Source organism: Mustela erminea, chromosome 14 (assembly GCF_009829155.1).
Source record: "Mustela erminea isolate mMusErm1 chromosome 14, mMusErm1.Pri, whole genome shotgun sequence".
Lineage (NCBI taxonomy): Eukaryota > Metazoa > Chordata > Mammalia > Carnivora > Mustelidae > Mustela > Mustela erminea.
The window spans coordinates 70,717,256-70,743,888 of record NC_045627.1 but is presented as its reverse complement, the minus strand read 5'-3'; the positions used below and the strand labels follow the sequence as shown (position 1 = coordinate 70,743,888).

The 26,633-nt window shown below is 38.9% G+C and overlaps 1 long non-coding RNA gene across 3 annotated transcripts in view; it reads left to right on the top strand.

Annotated features, from left to right (window-relative positions):
- LOC116573342 overlaps positions 1–24,974 on the top strand; it is an 81,203-nt gene extending 56,229 nt beyond the window's left edge. For 2 of the 3 annotated variants that reach the window (XR_004278718.1, XR_004278719.1), the window contains one exon: positions 4,570–6,468. This is a non-coding gene — a long non-coding RNA (uncharacterized LOC116573342). Of the gene's footprint in view, positions 1–4,569; positions 6,469–23,961 lie in introns of those variants that run through there. The other variant, XR_004278720.1, reaches the window with a different exon arrangement.
- The last annotated feature ends 1,659 nt before the right edge of the window (positions 24,975–26,633 follow it).

The following is a 26,633-nucleotide window of genomic DNA, read 5'->3' as shown; positions in this document are numbered from 1 at the left end:
ACCTTCTAAAACGTGCCAACTTTTAACCTAAAATTTGCTGTCTTTCATCTCAGTTGTTTAAGATCCTTTTTGTTTCCTTTCTTTCTCATCAATAAACTGAAGCTCATTTCATTTTGAAATGAAGCAGCTGCACGTGGTATTAAATGGGAGATAACAGGCTGCTGATCAGATAAAAGCCACATCTAATGGAAAAGTAGGACCAATTTAGCAAATTGCTGGACTAATTTCTAGTGAGAGCCTGATTCAAAAGACTGCATGATGCACTAAGAAAATTCTAAAATTTTGGTTCTTTCAGGGAAGATTTGGGGAAACCACAATTAGAAAAAAAAATTGTTTTTCATTTTTATTTTGACTTTCTTACTGCAGAGAAATGCTGTTGTTTGGGTATAAGGATAATCTTTGCCCGACTCCAGAATCTATCATTCTGTGTTTGAGGCCAAAATAGTGACAGGAGCTACTCCAAAGGATTCGGTCTATGGAATAAGACTGCATAATGCTTGTAACTCTTTCCCCCTTGTTATAAATGCCAAGTCTAGAGAAGAGGAAAGAGTCCTTCTTGGTTTCCATCTGAGAAAAAAGAGATTAATCTTCCTATTAAGGGGGGTGGGGTTATGGACATTGGGGAGGGTATGTGCTTTGGTGAGTGCTATGAAGTGTGTAAACCTGGTGATTCACAGACCTGTACCCCTGGGGATAAAAATATATGTTTATAAAAAATTAAAAATTTAAAAAAAAAATAAATAAAGAATTTATTTTGGATCAATGGATAGCAATCCCCTGGGGCTATTTTAGTGTGGGCAGAGATCACTAAGGTCAACAAATCTGTCTTCCCATCTTTGAAATGTTTCAAGAAAAAGATTAAACATCTGATATCATCCAAAGATCTATAGCCAGGGAGTTGGCAGAACTAAATTTTCATCCCGGTTTTGTCACTGACTGCTTTGTTATTGGAAAACTTTCTCCAGGTGTAAGGACCAGAGGACCCTCAACTATAAAAGAACAGAAGTTAAACTGAACTGTCCCAGGGATAGCTATAAAGTTCTGGGGGGTGGTCATCTTGCCTATCTTAAGAACTGTGAAGCAAAACAGTCTCATGCCTTCCATAATAAAGTATTCCCAAACTTATGGATGGTAGATACCTTGCGTTGTATCTAAAGTGTCTTAAGGCATAGGACTTAAGAAAAGTGAATCATGCGTTTGAAGTCATCCCCCTCCAAGTGTCCCCATTTATTCAGTAATTCTTCTTCCATCAAGACCTCAGTGGAGGTCAGGATGGCTGGCACCTGGTGCTACTGTGGTTGAGAAAGTTGAATTGAGAAAGTCAAGTTGAGTAGTGTAATAGTTAATCAGTTAATCATATGGGCTCTGTGGCCAGTTGACCTGTTTTAGAATTCTAGAGTCATGTGAACGGAGGCAAGTAATTTAACTTCTTGAGTCTTAATTTCTCCTACCTGCGAATTTGTGGTGTCATAAAACAACCTACCGAGGTAAATGAAAATACGAAATGAAGCCTTTTATGTAAATCATTGGTTCTAGTAAACGTTAGCTATTATTTTTAACAACCCAAAGCCTTTTAACTGAATTATATTTAGAAGGTATAAAGTACTATTTAACATATAACTGAAACTTCCAGATGGATTGTGGTATTAAGGTATTTCGCATTTTATTTTCCTTCTATAAGCATCTGTAAACATCATTAAATTATGCTAATAAACACTGACTCATAGCCTCTACTTCTATCCTCTTAAATTTTTGTTTTTTTTTAGGAATACTTTATTTCATTTAATAGTTCCCTTGTGAACAATTTAGAGACCTAAGAGAGCTTTCTCACTGATTATTTCCCTTTTCTTTCTGTTAGAGAGAGACCTCTGGGTAGCCAATTCAGATCTATCAGGTTGTTAAAGCCAGGCCTGTCATTTATTTATTCCTCAAATATTTATTGAGCAGTTACTGTGCGTCATGTAAACTTCTAGTTGCGGTAGTGGATAGTGCGAATATTAAGGAATCTAATTTTGTCTAGTCTCAGTGAATGAAAGTCTCCTACCCATCTGGATTCATTGCTATGAATATCAAAATTCAAATGATCAGAACTGAGAAATCTCTCCATGGAGAGTGGTTGGGAGTTATGGGTTTGGAAAATGTCAGCAATCAGTTTCTCACTCCAAAGAGTCCTATTGGCACCATAAGTGAGGTCTGTACTCTGAAACAAACAAACAAAAAAAAACGGGGGGGGGGCTTATTTTTTCGCTCTAATTTTTATATAGTTGCTTCGTACCTCATGGGTGTCCCTCTCTTGGGGTTTAAGTATCAAAGACATTATTCATCTCATTCCTTCGTCTCGTTCTCCCTCCCTCTTCAGGTCTCCGTCCTACACCCCTCTGCATTTTCTCTTTCCTGAGCCTCCCCATTAGAGGAATGTTGCAGAACATGCAATTTTTTTAAATAAAACATTTTGTTTATTATACTAGTAAATTCTCTTCGGATTTGCCAAAGACCCACAGTGGATCTGAAGGATGTATATGGAAATTAAGGCAGCACTACATCTGTCTAATTAGACAGATGTACTCATAAAAGGAGCCCACTGCCTGCTGGAATGGGAGGAGGATTGGGCCTGGGGGGGACTCCTCCTCAGCTGTTAGGAGCTGTTAGCTCATGGGCTCAGGTCTCCCGGGACACTTCCCTGCTCCACAGGCAAAAGGAGGATAAGTTCTTTTTCACATCCAATAAAGTATCAAATTAACCTCCCTCCCTGCTGTTACAAACTTGATGTTAAATTGGAGGAAAGCAGGTTGCAGATTTCAAGAAAAGTGTCAAGGACCAAGCCACTTTCCCGGTGCAAGTGTTCAACACCTAGGCTGCACGTTAGAATTACCTGGGGACCTTTAAAAATTCTTATGACTGAAGCCACTTAAGACTAATCGCTTTTCATTCAGCATCCTCCAAAAATCAACTTGAGCAGTAGGATAGAGATCCCGAAGTAAAAGAAAAAAAAAAAAAAAAATCCAAGTTTAAAATCATTCACCTGTGTTTTTCACCATGCTTGTTTGGACAATTCAGTAACCTTGATGGGCCAAATTAACATTATTTAACCTTGTCACTTGTAACAAATATTGGCATACACATGTTCAGAACTGTTACGCATTCAGGAAACATACAATATAGAGCTGGCATAGAGACCCTAACAGGTTTAACTTATACCACACAGCTATAGATACACATTCAGACACAGATTCATTTCTAGAACCTCACAAACAGGCTCTGAGATATGTACAAACTCAGACACACATAGACACAGAGACCTCATAGAAAAGAGGTCTACAGTTACAGAGTCACACAGATTTACGTATTGGTACAGAAACACAGATAACACAAGCACATACTTATTTGTTTTTTTTTTTTTGTGTGTGTGTGTGTGTTTTTAAAGAGATTATTATTATTATTATTATTATTTATTCACCAGAGAAAGAAAGAGAGAGCACAAGCAGGGGGAGCAGGCAGAGGGAGAAAAAGGCTCCCCGCTGAGCAGGGAGCCCAATGTGGGACTCGATCCCAGGATCCTGGGAGCATGACCTGAGCTGAAGGCAGTGTTTAACTGACTGAGCCACCCAGGCGCCACCCACCACATATATGTCTGGATGCTTATCAAAAGCCCACACACAGGAAAACCATCAGAGATCCTCAAAAACAGAAAGAATCACTACTGAAGGAGCCTCATAGTTTGTTAATTATATCTCAGTAAATCTGTTGAAAAATTAAGGGTAAGAATTGCTGAGATACACTTAGCCAGCAAACAGAGATGTAAGAGGACACCGACAAACCCAGGCTATCTCCTTTAGTAGTTCTGGGTCTTCTTCATTTGTGAGTGTCTGCGGGTTTCTGGAGGGGCGTTGTGGTATTATTCGCTGCTTATCGGTGGATAATATTTTTGCCAGACTCAGCTGCATCCCTGGCCCCTCGCCCAGGTGGGCTTTGTGAAAGGCAGGACTGAAATTCCAGCCTCCAAGGAGAAAATTACACATATTTTTCTGGAAAAGGAGATTCTATTGAAAATGTTCCTCCCATAGGAAACTGAAAATTCGGGGAGCAAGTAAAGAATGTTTCATTCAGGTTTGAATGCTGACAGTAGAACAAAATATCCTGTAATAATGATAATAAAGAAGTAATGTCTTTATGGCTTTTTGTAATATAAATTGTCTTGTATGTACTAAATTAATCATATCAGAGCTGTTCCCTGTGATCCCGTTTGATCTTCAGAGTAACCAAATGAAGAAGAATTCATTTACAAACATTTTACCCTTGCTGAAAATACTCCCAAGAGAAACTATGTAACATTTTTGAGGTCATCCAGCCACTGCATTGCATGTTTAGAAGTCAAAACTCATGTCTGATGGACCTAAGAGCCAGTGCTCTTGGCAGCTGTATGTCAAGGCTTCTGCAGACCCTGGGCTTGGGGTTGACCTTACAGCTCATCTGACTTTACATATGGGAAAACCGAAGATCAGAGTACTTTGCACCAAGCTCCCAGGGGCGCACACAGACCTGAACCTAATACTCTGATTCCTGTTCTAGGGCTGATGTCACCAGACAAGCTAACTTTTGAAATAGTCAACAAACTGTATGTGAACTGGGCAAGGTGAAGAAACTGAAGCTTAGGAACCAAGACTGAATTAAAAGCCCAATGGCCTTACTCTCGAACTTCCTCCCAGGGAGCAGGCCTTCCCCTGGAAGACAATGGGGTTCGGTCTACTTCTCGCTATTCCTCTGTTGCTTTCCTGAGGACTATGAAACTACGCCTTCGGTTCAGTGACATCTCAGAAAGCTCTTGGAGGGAATTGCATTCTATCCACAAGAGTGGAGGTACAACTTCAACTTCAGGAAGAGGTTGTGTTTGCCATTTTCTCAGGGTTTGGGTCTGGCTGGGGTGAAAGATGTTCAGTAACTGAGAAAGCATCCTGGTCACACTGTAGAATTTCTTCTAAATTCTCTCCTTGGAATCTGAGTGTGATTATGAATTTTTTAAATATTTAATCCCATGGGTAAGTGATTAGGGGGAAAAAAATGTAAGCCTCCTTAAAGAAGGCAATAATGACAAAAAGGTAGAGAAACACGGCATTAGATCATATATCCCAGATCCCCTTATTATTCATTTAAACATTTCAAATTGTTGCCAGCTTTAAAACTTAGAAGATTTTATGTAAATATCTAAACTCCTGGTGTCTTTTAAAAATGAAAGTCAGAAGATCTGGCAATTGTGGGCTCATGGTTTCCATGGCAATAATTGACCAAACCTGTGTAGCAGCTTCACCAATGAGTAGGTCATATGCTGTGTTGTGCATCCTAACCTGTCACATTCCCCACTAATTATGTTCATTCTGACCCATTTCACTTTTCTGGGCTACCCGTCTGGACACTACAGGTATCTATTAACATTCTCAGTACTCAGATAAAAATCATTACAGTTTCAGAGACAGATGTTTTAGCAGTCCAGGGAGAGAGAAGTCAGCAAAGCATTGAGAGCTCAAAGATGGCTTCATAAGAAAAGTGGGAATGAAGCTGTCTTATAACAAATCAAGATTTATTGAGGCAATAAAGGAAGGTACTTTAGTGGAGGGTGTATAATAAGAGGAACAAGAGATAATGCAAAATTAAATTCTGGTGGACAAAAGACCAACTGTGCAAAGTAAAACTTTTAAACACTTAGAATAAAATGTGAAACATTATATTTACAATCTTAGGTTTGAAAAGATTTTCCCTTTTAAAAGACATAAGAAAGGATGAACCATAAAGGAAAAAAAATGGGTAAGCTTGAATCCATTCAATAAAGAACATCTGTTTATCGAAAGACATCATAAACAAGGTAAAAAGACAAGGAACAGATTTTTAGAAGATATTTGCAATGCATAAAACTGACAAAAGCGAAGTATCCAGAATTTATAGAGAGCTTCTACAAATCAAAATGAAAAAAAGATAAAACAACCTAATGAAAAAGTGGGCAAAATATATGAAACTGTCATTCACAAAAGGTGAAAGCCAAATGGCCAATAAGTACATGAGAATGTCATCAATCTGAAACGTTATCAGAGAAAGACAGATTAAAACAATAGAAAGCTATTATTTTGTGCCCCTGAGATTTCCATAAATCTAAAGTCAAATAATGCCAAAGCGCTAGACACAGATCTGGGAAATTTGGAAATTCCAAACAGTGAAAGTTGGCACACATCTTCGAAGGACAAATGACAATATTGAATAAATTGTGTTATATATGTATTTTTTAACCCAGTGACATAAGTGCTATATATGTACCTTGAAGAAATATTCATGCATGGGCAAAAGACAATGAATGCTTAACTATCCATTATGTTATTGTATGTGGTTCAGAAACACACTTTAAATTGAAAATTAAGATTAGGGGTCCCCTGAGTGGCTCAGTTGGTTAAACACCTGCCGTTGGCTCAGGTCATGATCAAGCCCGGCATCAGCCTCTCTGCTCAGCAGAAAGACTGCTTCCCCATCATCCCCTGCCTGCTGCTGTGCTCTCTCTGTCAAATAAATAAAGTATTTTAAAAAAAAAAAAGGAAAGAAAAAGAAAAAAATTTTAAGATTGATTGAAAATGTCTTAAATGAGCCTCAACAGAAAAAGTGATGAATAAATTATGATATAGTCACAAAATGAAAAGCTGTAAGATAGTGGAAATAATTGCACTAATACAGCACCTGTCAATTTAGCTAAATCTCCAAAACTTTCAAAAATCAGCATGCAGAAAAAATGTACTCAACTGAATATAAAAGCGTGAAAAATAAGAGTGAATAACATGATTGGTGTAAAAAAAAAAATAGAGTCAAAATAGAAATAGAAATGGGTTTGTGGGGAGGGAGATAAGGTTGGAAGGTTGCCAATAACTGGCCAAGGCACATGAGGGCCTGGAGTAGGGAAGAAAATGAAAAGTTTCTCTTTGTCAAAGAAGCTTTAAGTGTTGCTGTGCTTTTGTTGTCCGATCGAGAAACTGTAGACAAGGTCTTTTCTCAAGGCTATTATTACCTGGGGGAAAAGAGCCATTGTAGATTCATGTGGAAGAGGGTAGTTTCTGGTTACAAAACTTTCATCTGAAGAAATAAGTCTTTTGCAGAGTAGCCAGTGTTGAGACACAAAAAAAATCAGCTGATGTTCTCTTCGGTATGGACATCACGTAGAGAAGAACAATTGTGCTCCCATAGATCATTCTTTTTATTAGATACACTTTACTTCTTTATTCAAATGCTTACCATGACCTTACACTGTCAAGATCTCTGTCCATGCCTAGCCACTGCTTCTTGAATACATACAAATCAGCCAAAAGCAGAGCTCTGAAAATGATACTCTTCTCAGAAACCCCAAGTCCTCCTTTTTTGAATAAAGTCCGGATCCTGCATTCTCTAAGGGTTTTTTTTTTTTCTTCTTCTTTGAACACTTTTTGTTTACAGCAAAATTGAGGAGGAAGTATGGAGAGTGAATAACTCCTCCTCTCACAAAAGCACAGCCCACCTGCTATTAACATCTCACACCGAATCGGTGCATTTGTTGTGAATGATGAACCTACACAGGCACCTCATTATCCCCCACAGCCCATTGTTTATGTCAGGGTTCTCTCTTGGTGTTTTACATTCTTATGGGTTTTGACAAATGTATATCACATGTACTCACTATAGCATCACACAGAGTAGTTTCTTTGCCCCCCCAAATCCTCTGGGCTCCATCCGTTCATCCCTTTCTCCCCATAGCCTCTGACAACCACAGACCTTTTCTCTGTCTCCACAGCTTTGCCTTTTCCAAAACGTCACAGAGCTGGAATTCTGTAGTGTGTACCTTTTTCAGATTGGCTTCTTCTGCTTAGTAACCTGTCTGTAAGTTTCCTCCTCGTATTTTCAGGTTGATAGCTCATTTCTGTTAACATTGAGTAATATTCCATGGTATGGGTGTACTTCTGTTTATCTGCTCACCCATTGAAGGGCATCTTGGTTGCTTCCAAGTTTTGATAATTATGAATGAAACTGCTATAAACATCCATGTGCAGGTTTTTGTGTGACCTAAGTTTTTGTCTCTTTTGGGTCAACACCAAATAGTGTGATTGCTGAATCATGTGGTTGAGTTTTAAGAGCTCTTGATATCTTGGATACCAGTTCCTTTATTACAAATGTTTTTTGCAAATATTTTCTTCCATTGTCCTTCTCTGACATTATCTTTTATAGAGCATTTTTCATCTTCAAGAAGTCCATCTTATCAATTATTTCTTTATGAGATCATACTTCTGATGTTGTACATCCTCTGACTTCTGACTCAAGCTTTTTTTTTTTTTTTAAAGATTTTATTTATTTATTTGACAAAGATCACAAGCAGGCAGAGAGAGAGAGGGGAGGGAGGAAGCAGGCTCCCTGCTGAGCAGGGAGGCCGATGTGGGGCTCAATCCTAGAACTCCGGGATCATGACCTGAGCCGAAGACAGAGGCTTTAACCCACTGAGCCACCCAGGCACCCCTGACTCAAGCTTTATTTTACCTTCTACACTCCTTGTCTCTTCATCTCTTCTGTCAACAGGTATTTACTCTGAACTTTTTCTGATCACACAGGATTGAGCAGGAGCAAGAGAGACCACAGTGTGATTCTCATGGAGCTTATACACCAGGGTAAAGGCAGACCATAAACACATTGACAGGCCACTAGGAGAATCTCAGAGACTATAAAGGCTATGAAACCTGTAAAACAAAAATGTGGTACAGCGTTCCTGGGGACACTAGGACACAAGACGACTTGCAGACACGGGTTACTTTCATTCATTCTCTACATTGGCTATCTCTGTCTGCTTCTCCCAAGTTCAGAGTTTCAGCTTCACAAAGTATTTTTGGCCAAGAAAGATGATTTTTGAAATACTTATCTCTATAATACATAAGCTATGGCAAGATCTTACTAGATGTTGGTCAAATAAATGAATGAATGAACAAATAAGCCAAACAATCAGTGAATCAGTGAATGATAATCCATAGAAAAGATTATCCATGATAACAGTGATCTCACCAGCAATATGATTTATTTGACAGTGTGAGAGGACTAAAGCTCATTGCTCTTCTCCATTTTCCCATTAAATCCTCACAATGTCCTCCCGATGTAGGTAACATGCATCTCACAAATGAGAGCTCTGAGAGTTGAGCAATTAGCTCAGAATGAAATAGGTAGTAGTAACTTCCTTCTAGATATGTCTCCTGAGGCAAGGAAAACAAAAGCAAAAATAAATTCTGAGGACAACATCAAAATTCAAAGTTTCTGCATAGAAAAAGAATTGAAAAACCAACAAAACTGAAAAAACAACCTACTGAGTGGGAGAAGATATTTGCAAATGGCATATCTGATAATGGCTTAGTATCTAAAACATACAAAGAATGGATAAAGCTCAAATCCTCAAAATGAATAATTTAAAAATGGGCAGAAGACATGAATAGACATTTTTCCAAAGAAGTATACAGATGGCCAACAGACACATGAAAAGATGCTCAACATCACTCATCATCAGGGAAATGCAAATCAAACCCACCATGAGATATCACCCCACATCTGTCAGAATGACTAATCAAAAACACAAACAACAAAAAGAAATGGCAAGGATGTGGGGAAAAAGGAACCCTCTTGCACTGTTGGTGGGAATGCAGAGAGCACAGTGGTCACAGCCACTGTAGAAAGCAGTATGACGTTTCCTCAAAAAATTAAAAATAGAGCTACCCTCTGACCCAGTAATTGCACTAGAGGATATTTTCCCAAAGAATACAAAAAACACTAATTCAAAGGGATATATGCACCCCCATGTTTAGTGCAACATTCTTTACAATAGCCTAACTACGGTAGCAGCCCAACTTCCACGGTAGATGAATGGATAAAGAAAATGCAGCCGGTATATAATGGAATATTACCTAGTCATAAAAAGGAAGAAAAAAATCTTGCTGTTGGCAACAATGTGGATAGATATAAAAAGTATAATGCTAAGTGAAAAGAGCCTGTCAGACCATATTATTTCATTCATAGGTGTAATTTAAGAAAAAAAAAATGAACTAAAGAAAGAAAAAGGAGACAGACAAACTAAAACACCGACTCTTAACTATAAAGAACAAACAAATGGTTGAGATGGGGGAGTGAAATAGGTGAAGGGGATTATGAGTGCACTTATCTTGAGGAGCACGGAGTCATATATGGGACTGTTGAATCACTCACTATACTGTACACCTGAAACTAATATAACATTGTTAATTACACTTGAATTAAAATTTTAAAAAAATGAAATGGTACTAAAAACTTGAAGTGAGACACCCCTTTCTCTGTCCCAGGTACATCCCAGACTTTACAGAAACCCACTCAGTGAATCACTTTGGTTGTTGTGGCTTATTCCTATTTTACAACGGAGACAACATGAGCTTGAAGAGATGTGGGAGCCTTATACAAGTCCCCTGGAAGGACCAGCAGTGGGGAATGTGGAGATGAGGAGGACTGAGACTTGCTCTATGGAAATCACAAAGTTAAGAGAAAGGGATGTGAACCTGAGGACCAGGTCCCAAGATTGGAAACAACGCCAATGCCACAGTCTGAAATCTGGCTTTGATGCCCACAGAAGGCTCAGCCATCATGCGGCCAGGCTGACCCTCCATTCTGTAGGCAAGGGTCTGACTGTATTTAGTTACTTACACAGACTGCCTCTCTAAAAGGATATCACTTGTCTTTATATACTTCGATACCTTATAAAGATGAGCTTTAATTTCTTCTCAACAAATATCCTTTCTTCCTCTCTTCACTGCCAGTTATGCTGAGAATCACAATGCTTAGATTTTATTCCCCTAGAACAGGATTTCTCAACCTCATCAACTTTGTTACCAATAAATCTTCAAATAATTCTTCTTTTGGGGGTGGGTGGGTGCCTTGTAAACTGTAGGATATTCAACAGCTTCCTCTCACCCACCACTCCCCATCAATGGGTTGTAACAATCAAAAGTGTCTAGCTTAGTTCAATTAAGAATTTAATTCCTGTTGGGATTATAGTATGGTCATTAAGTTGGTACAACAGTCAATTACCCCTTTCTGTGCATGAGTTTCAGATTCCTTCTTGAGAGTAGGTGTTAATAGAATGATGATTGGAGGAAAAGAAGTAAGGAAAGACTCATGAATAATATATGAAGGGGAGGTTTCAGACATAAGATATTGACCTCTAAGACTTGGAGTGACAAAGACTAATTCCATTTTTCTTACATTTTTGCCTCTGCTCTTATATTTGCCTTCTAACATTTCCTATTGAGTCACACATAAGCATCTATCATCTAATTTAGCAAAAAGAATATTCTGAAGCCCTCCTATTTAGGGTATCTGGGGGTGAGTATCCAAATAAAACACAATCCTGGACATTAAGAAGCTCACAGTTTTGTGACCCTTTCACAGCCCAGATCTCTGCTTGTGGATGTGGCCTGGCTTCGTACTACACCAGACTGACACCTAAAAACAAAACAGTTTTCTTCAAGAATCTGTAAGTACTCCATTTTCATGAAGTCCCAATTTAGGTAAAAGACTAACAACACTCAACCTAAAAGTGAACCGCCAACAATTTATTTTCCTTAAAAGATGGAGTATTCAATTATTGAGCCTCTGCTAAGGACTTCATTATAAGGTGCTAATAGATTTGGAAAGCACAGTTTTCCATTTGTTTAATTTAAAATGGAAGTTAAAGAACTGGTTCATTTGTGCTCCCTCCGGCGGTAAGCTCTATGTTCATTCATGTATACGAAACAACAGGTTCACTGGGTCTCGGACTGGCCAGGTCCAGTGTGGTGTTCTCAAAGGATTCTGTCTCCCTGGGGGCAATTTCCTTCACCCATTAAGCTCTTCAATCATTTGTGCCCACCCAAGAGGAGGATAAGCAGTTGGTTCGACTTTCACTGCCAGTTATTTTTCAGGACAGACTTTTTCACATTTCCCTGCTTCTGTGGGAGAAAAATGCCATGTTGATCACAGAGATTTCATTCTTTGTCCACATCACGTTTCACGGATGCGTCCATCTGCAACTGGAGAGGATACCCTGGTGGGAAATTCTGCTCAGGAAAAGGATGGCTGAATTACTATGGACAGTATTTTTCCCTAGGGAAGAGAGAGCTGCTTATAATGAATATTTTAAAAAGCTCTAATGGATAAAAGAAGTCCTATGGGTTTAGGGGGCCCGTATTGTGCCTTATGTGCCCTATTCTTCATCTTCCTTCCCGTTTCTCATCAGTTCCCCTTACACACTTTCACAGGTTTTCTTTGATGTGGAATCATGAGGTTTGCTTATCAGGCATTGTCTCCAGTTTATAGATGAAAAAACTGGAGCCTGGAAGGGTTACGGGACTTGCCCTGCTTTAGTCAAGCCTGCCTCCCACTTATCCCCACATGATGGCCAAAAAGATTGTGTTAGTTTTCTAGGGATGCCATAATACAATTTCACTAACTGGGTGCCTTAAAAAGTAGAAATCTATCCCCTTACAGTTCTGGAGGCTAAAGTCTGCAATCAAGGTGTTGACAGGGCTATGAGGGAGAGTCCGCTCCAGATCTCTCCTTGGCCTGGAGAAGTCCCTGCTCATGAGCACATGACATTCTTTCTGTTATGTAAGTCTGTCTCCAAATATTCCTTTTTTTATAAGACATCAGTCGCATTGGATCATGACTACCTTAACGACTTCATTATAACATTATCTTGGTCCAGACCCTATCTCCAGATTAAGATCATGTTTGGAGCTACTAGGGATTAAGACTTTGACCCATGGATTTTGTGGGAAACAATCCAACCTATAGCAGGGAAATTCATGTAAACAAATCCAAATAAACCACTCCTCACTTGCTATGGAATAAAAGAACTTTCTTAGGATGAGCCACACGTGCCTTCCTTATGTGGCCCTTGTCCCTGGCCTCAGTCTTTTTTTTTTTTTTTTTTTAAGATTTTTATTTTATTTGCCAGAGAGAGAGTGAGTGAGCACAGGCAGGCAGAGTGGCAGCAGAGGCAGAGGAAGAAGCAGGCTCCCTGCCGAGCAAGGAGCCCAATGTGGGACTCGATCCCAGGATGCTGGGATCATGACCTGAGCCGAAGGCAGCCTCTTAACCAACTGAGCCACCCAGGCGTCCCTCCTCAGTCCTATCTCTTACCACCACACAGCAGGAAATCTAAACCTCCCCATCTACTCAGTAAAAATAAGTCCTAACTTAGTAACTTAAGACACTGTGCTTGGTGCCTCACATGTGTGTATAATGAAAATACACTATGCTGACCCTCAGTACCACCACACTATAGATTCATGTGTCCATTCATTCATTCAAACATTCATTCATTCAAAAATTTTCTCAGTGCCTATTGTGTTGAAACTTTGTTCAAGGTCCAAAGGGTGCAGCTGCCAATAAAATGGAAAAAAAAAAATCTCTAGCCTCAGAAATTTACATTTTAGTTGGAGGGGGCAGCTAATAATAAATTAAAACATCATATACTATAGTTGACCCTTGAACAACAAAAGTTTGTTTTGAACTGTGTCTTCTTACATGTGGATTTATTTTGATAAATACAGTACAGTAGTGTAAATGTGTTTTCCTTATGATTTTCTTAAATTTTTTTCTCCAGCTTATTATAAGAATACAGTATATAATAAGAATAATATATAAAATATATGTTAATTGAGTGTGTATGTTATTGATAAGGTTTCCAGTTAACAGTAAGCTAATTAATAGATAAGTTTTGGGCGAGTCAAAAGTTATAGGTGGAGGGGTGCCTGGGTGGCTCAGTCGGTTAAGCATCCAACTCTTGGTTCTGACTCAGGTCGTGATCTCAGGGTTGTGAGATCGTGCCCTGCATTGGGTTCCATACTCAGTGGGGAGCCTGCCTTCCTTCTCTCTCTCCCTTCATCCCTTACCCTGCTCATGCACTCTCTCTCAAATAAATAAACCTTTAAAAAATATTAAAAGGTATAGGTGGTTTTTTGACTGTGTGGGAGGTTGGCACCCCTATCATCCCTGTTGTTTCCAGGGTCAACTATATATTAAGCAATAGGAAATGCTGTAGAGAAAATTAGGACATGAATGAAGGTGATCCAGGGACAAAATGAAATTTTTAAAATTTATATAATAATTTTATAATTATTGAAAGGTTAAAAGAGTACTCTGCATCCAGATTCCACACATGTTATTCTGAAATAAATTCAAATGTATAAAGAAGTTGCAAGATGAATACGAACATGTCATGGATCCCCTTAATCCTAAATTCCTTATTATTCATTTCCTAACATTTGCTCAGTTTCTCCCTTCTCTCTCTCTCTGTCTCTTTCTATTTCCATATTTCACATATACGATGCCATAACATCCTTCTTGCTGGATTATATTACTGATAACATTTATACAATATACATTTATTTCTTCAACAAATTAGTAGTCTTGAGAGATTTTACTAAGGTAATATTAATCTTTGCTCAACAAGAACTTGGCCATGTTTTTACCTTATACATCTACATAAAAGTTCAATTAATTTTCAAATTATTGAGCACTGAACTCTGCTATTACAAATTAGATGCTAATTAATGCTCCTTTGCTTGCTCATTTATTTGTAATCTTTTTTTTTTTCTGTCAAGGCCCACAAAAATGTGAAAATTCCATTAATTATTTTTACTGACTCATTGATGGATTATAGAACAAAGTAATAATTTTGAAAATTATAGCTATCCAACAGGTACATTTTTAGAAAGATGCAACATTCTGAAAGATATTGTTAATTAGCCAGCAATTAAAAATTGCAAGAATACTTCACAGCAAGATTTGTGATAATTTTAATGAATTTCTGAAATGAGATAAACAGTTTTTTAAAGGACACATCTAACCTTGAGAGTCTGTGAAGTTATAAATGGTGAAATGGTGGGAAGGAATACATTATTCAATATATTTTAATATGAAAATTATTAGAAGATATCTAAAAATGTTTGAACATACTTAGGGAAATTAAAACTTATTGAATATATAATACTTGTATTTCATAGTTTTATTTTTTAAGATTTTACTTATTTATTTGTCAGAGAGAGGAATGGTGCATAAGTGGGGGAGAGGCAGGCAGAGGGAGAAGCGGGCTCCTTTGCTGAGCAAGGAGCCAGATGTGGGACTCAATTCCAGGACCCTAGGATTATGATCCCAGCCAAAGGCAGGCACTCAATTGACTGACCCACCCAGTCATCCTATATTTCATAGTTTTACAACCCTGATCTATAGTTATTTTATTCTCATTTTATAGCTGAAACAGCTGAGGCCTGGAGTTACTCCTAGTGGGAGCATTCCAGACACAGGGACACATGTGAAAATGGGAATCCAAAGGAATGTGGGGAGCTGGAGAAACTAAAGGAATGCTGACATCCATGGAGTGTAAGTATTGGGGGATAGTCATCTTATCGGAGGCCAAGGAGATAGGAAGGATGGCACATGCAGGATTTGGGGGGAAATGTCAAAGACCTGGGGCTACAATGTTTCAATATCATTTTTGCCACAGTGTGAAGACTGGCTTGGGGGGAAAAAGTGGGAGACAAGATGCAAAGCAATTGCAGAAGTCCAGGAAAGATGATGTTGATGATGATGATGATGATGATGATGATGATGATGATGATGATGATGATTGGGGGGAAAAAGTGGGAGACAAGATGCAAAGCAATTGCAGAAGTCCAGGAAAGATGATGTTGATGATGATGATGATGATGATGATGATGATGATGATGGTGATGATGGTGGTGGTGGTGATGATGATGGTGGTGGTGATGATGATGATGGTGGTGATGATGATGATGGTGGTGATGATGATAATGGTAATGACGATGGTGGTGGTGATGATGATGGTGGTGATGGTGATGATGGTGGTGATGATGATGATAGCGGTGATGATGATGATGGTGGTGGTGATGATGATGATGGTGGTGATGATGATGGTGATGATAACGATGGCTTGCTCTATAGAAGGGGAGAGCTGGATTTGCTAGAGACTTAATAGGAAGGTGATAGGGATTAGTCATTGATGTCAGGGAAGGTTGATGATTAAGAAAAGAAAGCGTGAGGATGACTGCCTCCTTTTTAGGTCTGTTCAACTGGGTGGAAGGCAACAGGGGGCACTGAAGAAAGAAATTAGCAGAGAAATTTCTGAATTTGTTCTATGGCATGAAGAGTTGAACTGAGACACATTAAAAAAAAAGGTATGTTGGGGCGCCTGGGTGGCTCAGTGGATTAAGTCTCTGCCTTCAGCTCAGGTCATGGTCTCAGGATCCTGGGATCGAGCCCCACATAGGGCTCTCTGCTCAGCAGGAGCCTGTTTCCCCTTCTCTCTCTCTGCCTGCTTCTCTGCCTACTTGTGATTTCTGTCTGTCAAATAAATAAATAAAATCTTTAAAAAAAAAAAAAAAAGGTATGTGAATATACAGATTTCGAATTCAGAAATGTTAGGACTGGAGACATAAGTTTGAAAGCAAAAGTAAAGACTATTTTTAAAATTTATTTCCATGTTTTTGAAAGTGCTCTTTAGACTACTTACGTTAGAAGGCCCTACATAGCTATCTCATAACTCAGTGCTTTTCAGGCTTTAATATGCATCAAAGTCACGAAGGTATAGTATAGTGAGGAAGATAAAAGCTCTACATTCAACCTGCTTTGGTTTGAATAAGCTTGGAGACTTTCTAGAATAAGCTTGGGCAACTTAGTCTTTGTGCCTCAGGTTTTTTTCTCTATTAATTGGAGGTAATAATATCTCATTCGGTTTCTTGAACACTAAATTTAAAAAAGTAAGAACATAATTGAATAAATCAAATAAGTTGATTTATAATAAAGCCTTTAGGACACTTAGTGGCACTTAGCAAACAGACAAAAATGTTAGACTAGGCATTATTATTTTCCAGATAATTTATTAAAATGCAGATTCATAGACCCCCAACTCAGGATTTTCATGTAAATATCATGTTACAGGATGGTGTGGACATTTTGGTGTGGATTTGCCTGTGTTTTAGACTGGAGATAGAGTTGATGAATTAGAATTCAGAGATTCTTGTCATATTAATTCTGGACCCAGCACCCTTATTAAATCATATGTGTCTTTTTGTTGTTCAAATGCCAAAGAAACTACATTTTCAAATAAACTCACCAAATCTTAGTGATGTTGATCTATATCCATGCATGAAAGGAATACCATAACTCCATGTTAGAACAATCTCAGTGTCTTAGTTATTACTAGTTGATTTTTGTTGTTGATTTATAGTTATTATGAAAAGAAGTGGGCATCTGGAGGAAACTTTTACATTTTCCTTAGAAAAGCTTTAATGTAAATTGCTGAGAATTGGTAGCTCTCTGTTTAGTATCACTATTCTTTCTTCTTAGCTCAGGAAATATTCTGGTAGTTTTGTTCCTCTGAAAGTAGGAGATGGGTCTCTATTCAGCATCTCTTCAGTCAACCAAGCACCTGTTTTTATAAAATAAAAGAATGTTGTTTGTATCTGGATCATTACTTAAAGTAATAAAAAAAACATTGCCAAGCAGTGTAAACATCAATACTCATGAATTATTATTCTTTAAAAATGTTGGCTAAATTTACATATAGATTAAACTTAGAATTTATGAAATGTGATTTTCTTTCAATCTGATGGCTTAATGCCACTGGTGTTTTATGGGTAACGTCCCTGCACAGAATGCTGTATGTTTTTCCATGTGACTGAGGACATGGAAGACCACATCGTTGGCAGACCTCATGGCATTAAATTGCAAATTGAATTTGAGAGGGCAGAGAAAGGGTGTGTTGGAGAGTGACTGAGGGCTGGAAATTAAAACTATGTGGAGCTAACACATGTTCCTGAGAAACTCACAGTGGAGCTTCCTCTTCTCAAAAGGTGGTTTACAGAGAGCAGATTTCATTATTGAGGGCATATATTTGATACAGCTTTTGTTCACCACCAACTCAACTCCTTCTGTCTAGACAACATGTCTATCTATCCCCTTTCATGGAGGTTTATTACCTGCATACATGCACATTCTCACCCAACACCCCTAGGCTGGACCCTCTCTTCTCACATAGTCTGACTGTAGGTAGAAATGAAACCAGAGCCTCAGGCTTCACCTTGATTTTTAGTGCTTCATGTGTTAATGACTTTTACTTGCAACTTTGGTGACAGAAAAACGTAACTTTTTTGGCAGACCCCACAACTTTAAATTACAAATTGATTTTGAAATGCAGTGAAAGAATGTGTCAGAGAGTGACCAAGGACTAGGTATTAGAATGATGTGGAGTTAATATCTGTGACCCGAGAAACTCACAATGATCCTTCTTGCTTTCTGATGAGGGTTTACAAACAGCAGGTTTAATTATGGAGGCCGTATGTTTGATGTCAGTCTTTGATCAACACTGATTCATCTTGTTTGGATGGAGAAGACTTTAATCTCCTTTCCTGGAAGTCTACAGTCTACTGCGCGCACACACACACACACACACACACACACTCATCTCCCCAACCTACCCTGACTCTTAAGTAAAACAGAAACCAGATCCTTATGTTTTCACCTTGATTCTTTCATGCTTTATATCCCAGTGGCTTTCCCATTGTGACTTTTTTTTTTTAGATTATTTATTTATTTATTTGTCAGAGAGAGAGAGAGAGGAAGAGAGAGAGCAAGCACAGGCAGGCAGAGTGGCAGGCAGAGGCAGAGGGAGAAGCAGTTTACCTGCCAAGCAAGGAGCCAGATGTGCGACTCCATCCCAGGATGCTGGGATCATGACCTGAGCTGAAGGCAGATGCTTAATGACTGAGCCACCCAGGAGTCCCCCCATTATGACTTTTATGACAAAACCTAACTTCTGCTTCTTTCTTTATTACATTAATTTTTTCTCAAGGACACAGGACTTAACACAGCCAGTTTCTTGATGATTGGCCTCTCAAGAAATAGCCATTGTTAATAGGAGCCCCACATGTTGTGTTCTTTCTACCTCTCCCCCTCCTCTTTAATGTTGGCCCAGCCCATTGTCCTCTCCAAACAGTACTTTCCTCAACTGTTAAAAGAAGGTTTTAGTCTTGTGGGGTGATTTTTTCACCAGAAACTAGCTCAACTTCCCCGAATGGACCAGAAGAATAGCCCCTAGGGTCAGTGGGAGAAAGAAAAAGGAACTCATGAGAAAGTCATGAACAGAATATTAACAAATCAATCAGTGAGTATTGATTACTACGTGATTTCTCAAAATATGGCTCCCAGCCCATCAGGCTCACTTCAGGGCTTGCTAAATATTGAGGTTTTTAGACCTAACTCTTGATACATCACAAAAGAATGTCTGGAGCTGTGTCCTGAAAAACTGCTTTAAAACAGGATCCCAGGTGACCTTGCCAATCATCTAAGTATGGGAACCACTGGCCTGGTGTATACATATTATAGTAGGAATTTTAAAGGGGGTACAAATAAATAAAATATTCATAATAAATGGTTTCCATTTTGATATATTAAATGAAAATCCCTTCATCTTCCCCCTTACCACACCCATAGCCAGAGCTGTCCTTTGCTGGAACTCAACAGAACAAGCTCCAACTCCTGTCCCGGAGCAGGGAGAGTGGTAAAACACAGCCCTGGTAGGTACAGAAGAAAGTGTGCTTTAAATCATTGCCAATTCCTCTTGTAAGTGGAAAGGTATAGCTGATGAATAAATAAGTTAGAAAATCAACAACAACCCAGTGAGTTCTAAAGGAGACTTGCATCTCTATTCCTCAGATCCAAGAGCAGCTACAAAATTGGCAAAGTTCTAGTCCTTGCAACCTGCCTCAGAATTTTCGCCAGCGCCACAAAGTGGGTGTGAAATGAAAGCCTTTCCTTGTGGGAGAGTATTATCTCTTATCAGGTCCAAGCCAAAAGCTACAGTTAAAAACACTGTCTTCATTATCTCCAATTTTATATGTGTTTTAACACCTCCATGATGTGATTCTCTTTTACTGCCAGGGTCCACGCTGGTTTAGTGCTATATTATTGACTTTTGTTTTTCATTAAATTAGGAACAAGCATCACTACAATTTACAAATCCCCAAGAGTAGAGAGGGAAGTTTTGGGGGAAGTAAGGAGGATGCATGAAAAAAACCTTCAAATTTCCTGATTTTTCTGATGGTTCTATGTCTCTCGAGGTACTGCAAGGGAACAAGAGATTAATTATTATGCTCACTGGGGTCATGTTGCTCGGATTCACTCCAAAACTTACGATTCTATGTATTTTCACACAGGTACCTTTTTACATACATAGCGCGTACACACACACACACACACACACACTCACACACTCACTCATTCACCTCAGTTTGCGTGGAAACCAGTAAATCATTGAAGGAAAGCAAAATTCACGACTAACCATCTGATATTTGATTCTGTGAAACAAAGGATTCAATTCTACTTGTGTTCAAAACCAGCTTCTTTCCTACTATTTTATTATTTTCTCTGACAGTTAAAAGTGTATGTATTTGTTGACTTTTTTGATTTTGCTTCCTTTTGTGATGCATGGGTCTAATACAAGGAAGAAATTCTCCTTCTCCAAATTATTCTCCAAATAATTCATTCATTATTCTCCAAATACTGAATGGGTAGTTTTATCTTGTTTTGTTTTTCTGTATTTATCTCCCTCAACCTTTTGTTGCTTATGTCCTTTCCCTAAATTCTGTGAGCTAATGTTTACTGGACATTTAGTATGCTCTAGGGCCTGTAGTACTTTTTTTTTTTTTTTTTTTTTTTTTTTTGAGAGAGCACAAGTTGGAGGGCAGGGAGGAGGAAAGGCAGAGGAAGAGAGAGAGAGAGAGAGAATCCAAGCAGGTGCCACACCCAACATGGAGCCTGACATGCAACTCAATCTCATGATCCTGAGTTCATGACCTGAGCTGAAATCAAGAGTCAGATGATTAACCAATTGAGCCAGCCAGACATTCTATATTATGTGTTTTATGGACATTTTACTTTGTCCACACAACTACCCAAAAGAGGTGCTTAAATTTTAAAAAAAAGGAAATACATTACTCAAGGTCATAAAGCTAGTAAATGAGAGTCCATTCACTTACTCCTTGGTTCATTCATTCATTAATTCCATTAATAATTTATAGCTCATTTATGTGCCATATTCTTTGGTCCTGGGATGCAGCAGTAAAATAAAAGACGTAGTCTCTGCATCATGGAACTTTTATCCTGAGAGGCAGAAGGGGACACACACACACACATACACATACATATATATGAACTATAAATGCTATGGAGAAAAATTAAACAAGAAAAGGACAAGAAGCTGATGAGTGTAATATGTCAGATTGCAAATGATGATCAAAGAAGACATTAATGAGAATATGATTCCTTAATTTCAGTTAAGGGATCTGAATGATGTAAAGGATCATGTGGCTTTTTGTGATATTCAATGACATTAACATGGTCTATAAATCCCTGTGACATCAATTCCTTGTCCTTCCCTCTAATCTCATTTTCCCCCATTCTAAGAAGCATCCCCGAATTTCTCTTTTTTTCCATAACGGACTCTGCATCCAGTCAATTTAGAAGTTTCACCTGTGCCATTCCTTTTTTTTTTTTTTTTTTTTCCCTACAAGAATCTCCTCCCCACCTGGGTTCTGTCCAGCTCTTTTGTGATCCTTTGTCACAAAACATGTGTCCCAAAACACAATATTCAAAAGTTGAAGTTATTACCCTCTTCAAGAGCAAGACCCACGAAGGAAGTAGGTATGTACCCAAAATAATTGGAATCAGGAAATTAATTAGGTACTTGTACAAGGATGATCATACTAGTACTACTTACAATAGCCAAAAGGTGGAAATAACCGAAGTATTCATCAATCAATAAGTGGATAAACAAAAATGCTGTTTATCCATTTATCCAATACTCCATTTTACACACAAAATGGAGTATTATTCACCCATGAAAAGGAACAGAATTCTTAGGCAAGCTACAACATGGATGAACCATGAAAACATTACGGGAAGTGAAATAAGCCAAACACAAAAGTGCCAATATTGTATGATTCCACTTACCAGAGGTATCCCCCAAAAAAGTAAAATGACTGAGACAGAAAGTAGAACTGAGATTACAAGGGGTTGTGGGAGAGGAATAGGGAGTTGTTGTTTAATGGATACAAAGTTGCTTTTTGGGACAGTGAAAATATTCTGGAAAGAGGTAGATGATTACACAACATTGTGAATGTATTTAATGTCAGTAAATTGTACAATTAAATATGGTTAAAATGTTAAATTTTGTATATAAAATTTGGTCACTACAATTTTAAAAAGATCCATAAAAGAAGGTTCTTTATATTATATTACCATTTATTCCTGGCACCTCGAACAGTACCTGACATGCCCAGTGGGTACTCATCACACATTTTGGAATGAATGAGCCAATATTAAGTCCAGTTCCATGTCTAGGGCCCACTCACACTCTCAACCACTGCATCATTGATTCTCTAAGTGTGTTATTCACTCATCCTGCAGGTGATTTCACTCATCCTGCAGGAGCTTGAAATTCCTTTGTATGGTACAGAGTCATAACACCATGGAATGCCACATTATATCTCAGGGAGAAAAATATTTTTCATACTTTCTGATTCTTTTTAACTCCTGTGATCTTTATCAAGGAACAAACCTAATCTTTCAAAAATATTTATTTATTTATTTAAGAGAGGGAGAGAGCACAAGCAGGAGAGGCAGAAGGACAGAAAATCTCATGCAGACTCCTGTCTGGGTATGGAGCCCGACGCAGGGTTTGATCCCAGGACCCTGAGATCATGACCTGAGCTGAAACCAAGAGTCAGGCATTTAACCAAGTACCCCAGAACAAGCCTCATTTTTGCTGCTATAGTTTAACACTTGTTAATTTTTCTCTCTTTCCTCACCCTCCCCCTTTTTTTTGATACTGTCAACAGCAAATCTCAGGATCAAAGCCTTTTGGAGGCTACAACACTTAGCTAGAATGCCATCATATGATGGCATACTGTTATTCCTACTTTTTAAATTTAAATGTCATACTGACTTTGCATAGGTGGTTCTGCTAAAATGTTTACATAAAAGTTATTTACTGCTTAAGGAAAATATTAGAACAATAATAATACAGATTAATAATGGATATTGCAAAAAAAAAAAAAAACAGAATGATATTGTAAAAATGATGGAGGTGAGAAAAAAGTTGCCCCTATGTCTGGGGACTCAGTATATCCATGAGCTTGGGTCTGCTTTTCTCATTGCTTTGGTGTCTGCCTCTCCCACTCTGTGTGCCTGTCTTCCCCTCCCTGTGTGCTCTGTGTCTGCCTCTCTTTCTGGTGCACCTTGGTGCATCTTAGACTGTGTCTTTGCTTAGCTATGTCATCCACACTATGCCTGGGGTTTAGGACACAGTGCAGACAGTCTGCGAGTGACTTTGTATGGGGACTAATTGCTGTTTGTTTCCTGCTGATCCCTGATGAAAAGTTAATAGCCGCTTGCTTTATTTACCATCTCCAACTTTGTCCCTGAAAACACCTAAACTCTTCCAGCCTTCTTCAATTTTTGGTTAAATGCCCAGTGAATGAATGCTTTCAGTGGCTACAATATTACAACCTGTATCAGAGAGGAATGCTGCTTTAAACTGAAGTACATTTATTAGTTTTATCTCCCCTACTACACACACGCACACACACACACACACCCCACCACCACCACCACCACCGCTGCCACCACCCCCACACTGTCCCTCTTACAATTTGGAATTTAGACCAAACCACAGGTCTCAGTACCAGATGAGGGATGGGCTATTTTCATCTGCTAAGACCTCACTGGAAAGGAGATCCAGGACACTCTTCTTGAAGTGGGGGACTCTGGGAATGGGTCATGAGGGGGTATGTGTGTTTGTGTAATGAAAAGATCCTGATTTTTCTTTCTTTTTTTAACCTACAGAATCTTATTTCCAGAACAACTCCCCAACTCTCTTCCTTCCTTGTAATCAGCTACAGCGTGACAAGGTGGACTGCGGGACGAGACCACTCTGGCTTGTCCGTACTCTGTTCTACTCCTAAGTCACTTTTTATCCAAAGATAAAATTATTTTTTAAAAGTATAGACTGCACAGAGTTTACAAACCCAGAGCTAGGCCAATGCAGAGAGGTACAGAAAGGCGGCGGGGCCCAACACATAGCCTAAAAGGCCTGCACTCCAAATTTTTCACCAAAAGGTTCATTTCCATTGAGAGAGAGAGAGAGAGAGGGAGAGAGAGAGAATGAGTAAGGCACAAATGCCTTCTGAATTAATCACCAAGGAGAAACTGTTCAAGCTTCGCCGCAGCAGGCTTTATACTTCACAGAAATCTAGACAATCAGAAAAGCCCTGAATAGAGCAGATGCCCCCTCCTCCAACAAGCGTACTGCAATTACTGATGAGAGAGGGGCCCAGGCTGCGGGTCAGCGCTGCCATTCATCTGCACAAGTCGCCTTTGGTCTGGATCCTACTTGCTCCTTTCCTCCGGCCCCCTTCAGTGAGACAAATATATTCCCGGGCTGCGCTCTTCCCGAAATTTCAACCTTGATGCACTGCACCCGGCAGTGGATCCCCAAGAGTCTGGAAGGGGGTTTGCGGTCCCATTATTCTCTGTCTGTGGGACATGATGAGTAGAAGGGCATATTCATCAGCCTCACCGTGTTAGGCCTCCTTCCCACGGACGTCTGATACCTCCTAACCGGCATGACTCAGGGGCTCCCACGTTACTTAAAGCAATCTTGACCCAGGTTGTATTTTCGACCTGTTTTATATCAGAGGTCACGGTCTCTGTGGCTTTCTCTTCCTGCCACTTGCCTTAAAATTGTTTTGCTGTAGTGAGCGGCACGTGGGAGGCCGCAATAAGGCTTGAGACGAGGACCCAACCAGGCCCTGACTTGTGCCTCCTTTAAAGTTCGAATAACTTAACCAAAGATTTAGGACGGGAAAAATTGAGTAGCACTGAGAAAGGGTTTGTGCTATGTGTTGTGTGCTTGCCTATGTGACTTCCCCGACACTTGCTAAACAAATGAGAACAATTCGGTTCGGCTCATAAGTTCATGGCTGGTCCTTGCTGCCCTAATACTGCTCATAAATTACTTTCAGTTTTGCTGTATCAATACAGAACAATTGTACTAGCATCAGCCGTTTGGCCTCACGAGGTCTGCTTATAGTTAAATGTGAAACTTATTATGGAAACTTGTGGTTGTTCAACTAGACACAGGTGTATTGCTTCTCCTATTATCACTAGATATATGGCCTTAGTGCTTTGAATAAACTTAGCACTGTTGGACATCCTCCTCAGTGCTCCTCCTGCCCCCATCTCTTTGTCTCTTTAAGTTCTTTTCACCATCCTCTTACCCTCACGTTCCTGGTCGATTTGTCGCGCCGGCCGCGACGGCGGCACCTGTGAATATCCCTTCTGTAAGAGGAGGGGCGACGGGTAGAATGTGGATGTCTCAGTCAGGGACCTGGGTTTTCTCCTGATAGTGTATCTCTGATTTCCAAATAATCTTAGAAAATTCCTTACCTTTTGTGAATCTCATTTTTTTTCACTCGACAAATATGGCAATAAACCTTGACTTTCCCATATTATTATTATTATAAAGTTAGAAAGTAAATGAAATTTTATATTATTAAGTGATGAGATTAGTTTGCATCCTATACAAAATCATTTTTTATTTTATAGACATATTTTATAGTATCTGTTAATTACATGTATCAAAGGAGTATATGGCATAGTCAAAATTAATCTATGGTTTTATTAAGAAAAGCAGCAATTTCTCACCCCATTGTCCATTGCCTGTACCCTCACTCCCCGAGAAGTTTTATTTTAATAATTTCTGGCTTTTAATTTCAGCGATTTGTTTTTAAGTGTTTTAGCTGTTGACTCATGGGTCTTAAGCAGTATTCTTAAAACTCTATGTGTTATAATAAAATAAAACTAATAATGTACTATATGTTGGCTAATTGAACATAATAAAAAAAGTTAAACAAAAAAATTAAAGAATTTTTAAAAACTCTGTGTTAATTTGCTCAATTTAGACTGAATTGTCTTTATTTTCTATATTTCCTCATTTATTTTCTGAGAATACTTCTAATGATTTTCCTAACTGAAACTGGTGACCAAAAGAGAAACCGAGTAAAAAGACGAGAGAAATTTTTCCCCTTTCTTTTTTCATACATCCCAAGGCTCTACAGCATTATTGTCCCCGCCCTCCGACCAAAGAGAGCACTGACCTAAAACCAAAGGTCAGCTTGGAGCAGTCACAGATGGGAACATCCGTGGAACACAGGGTCCCTGTGTGACAGCTATTTGTGGGTTATTTGCTTATTGGTCATATGACCTAGGCAAAAATACTCAGAATCCCCTTCTTGAATAAAAGCTTGCCAAGAACACAGAAAGTAGCCTGGTGTCCTTCTCAGACAAAACTGAGTGGTCTTTCAGCTGCAATGATAGTCGCTTTGACAAGAACATGTCTTTTCCTTTTTGCCAGATTCTGCCTGTAGTTTTCATGGCAGCACAATTGGACCTGGATTCCTGCAACTGTCAAAATGAATGAGACGGGGCATGAATTCCATTGCTTTCTCTTACTGCAT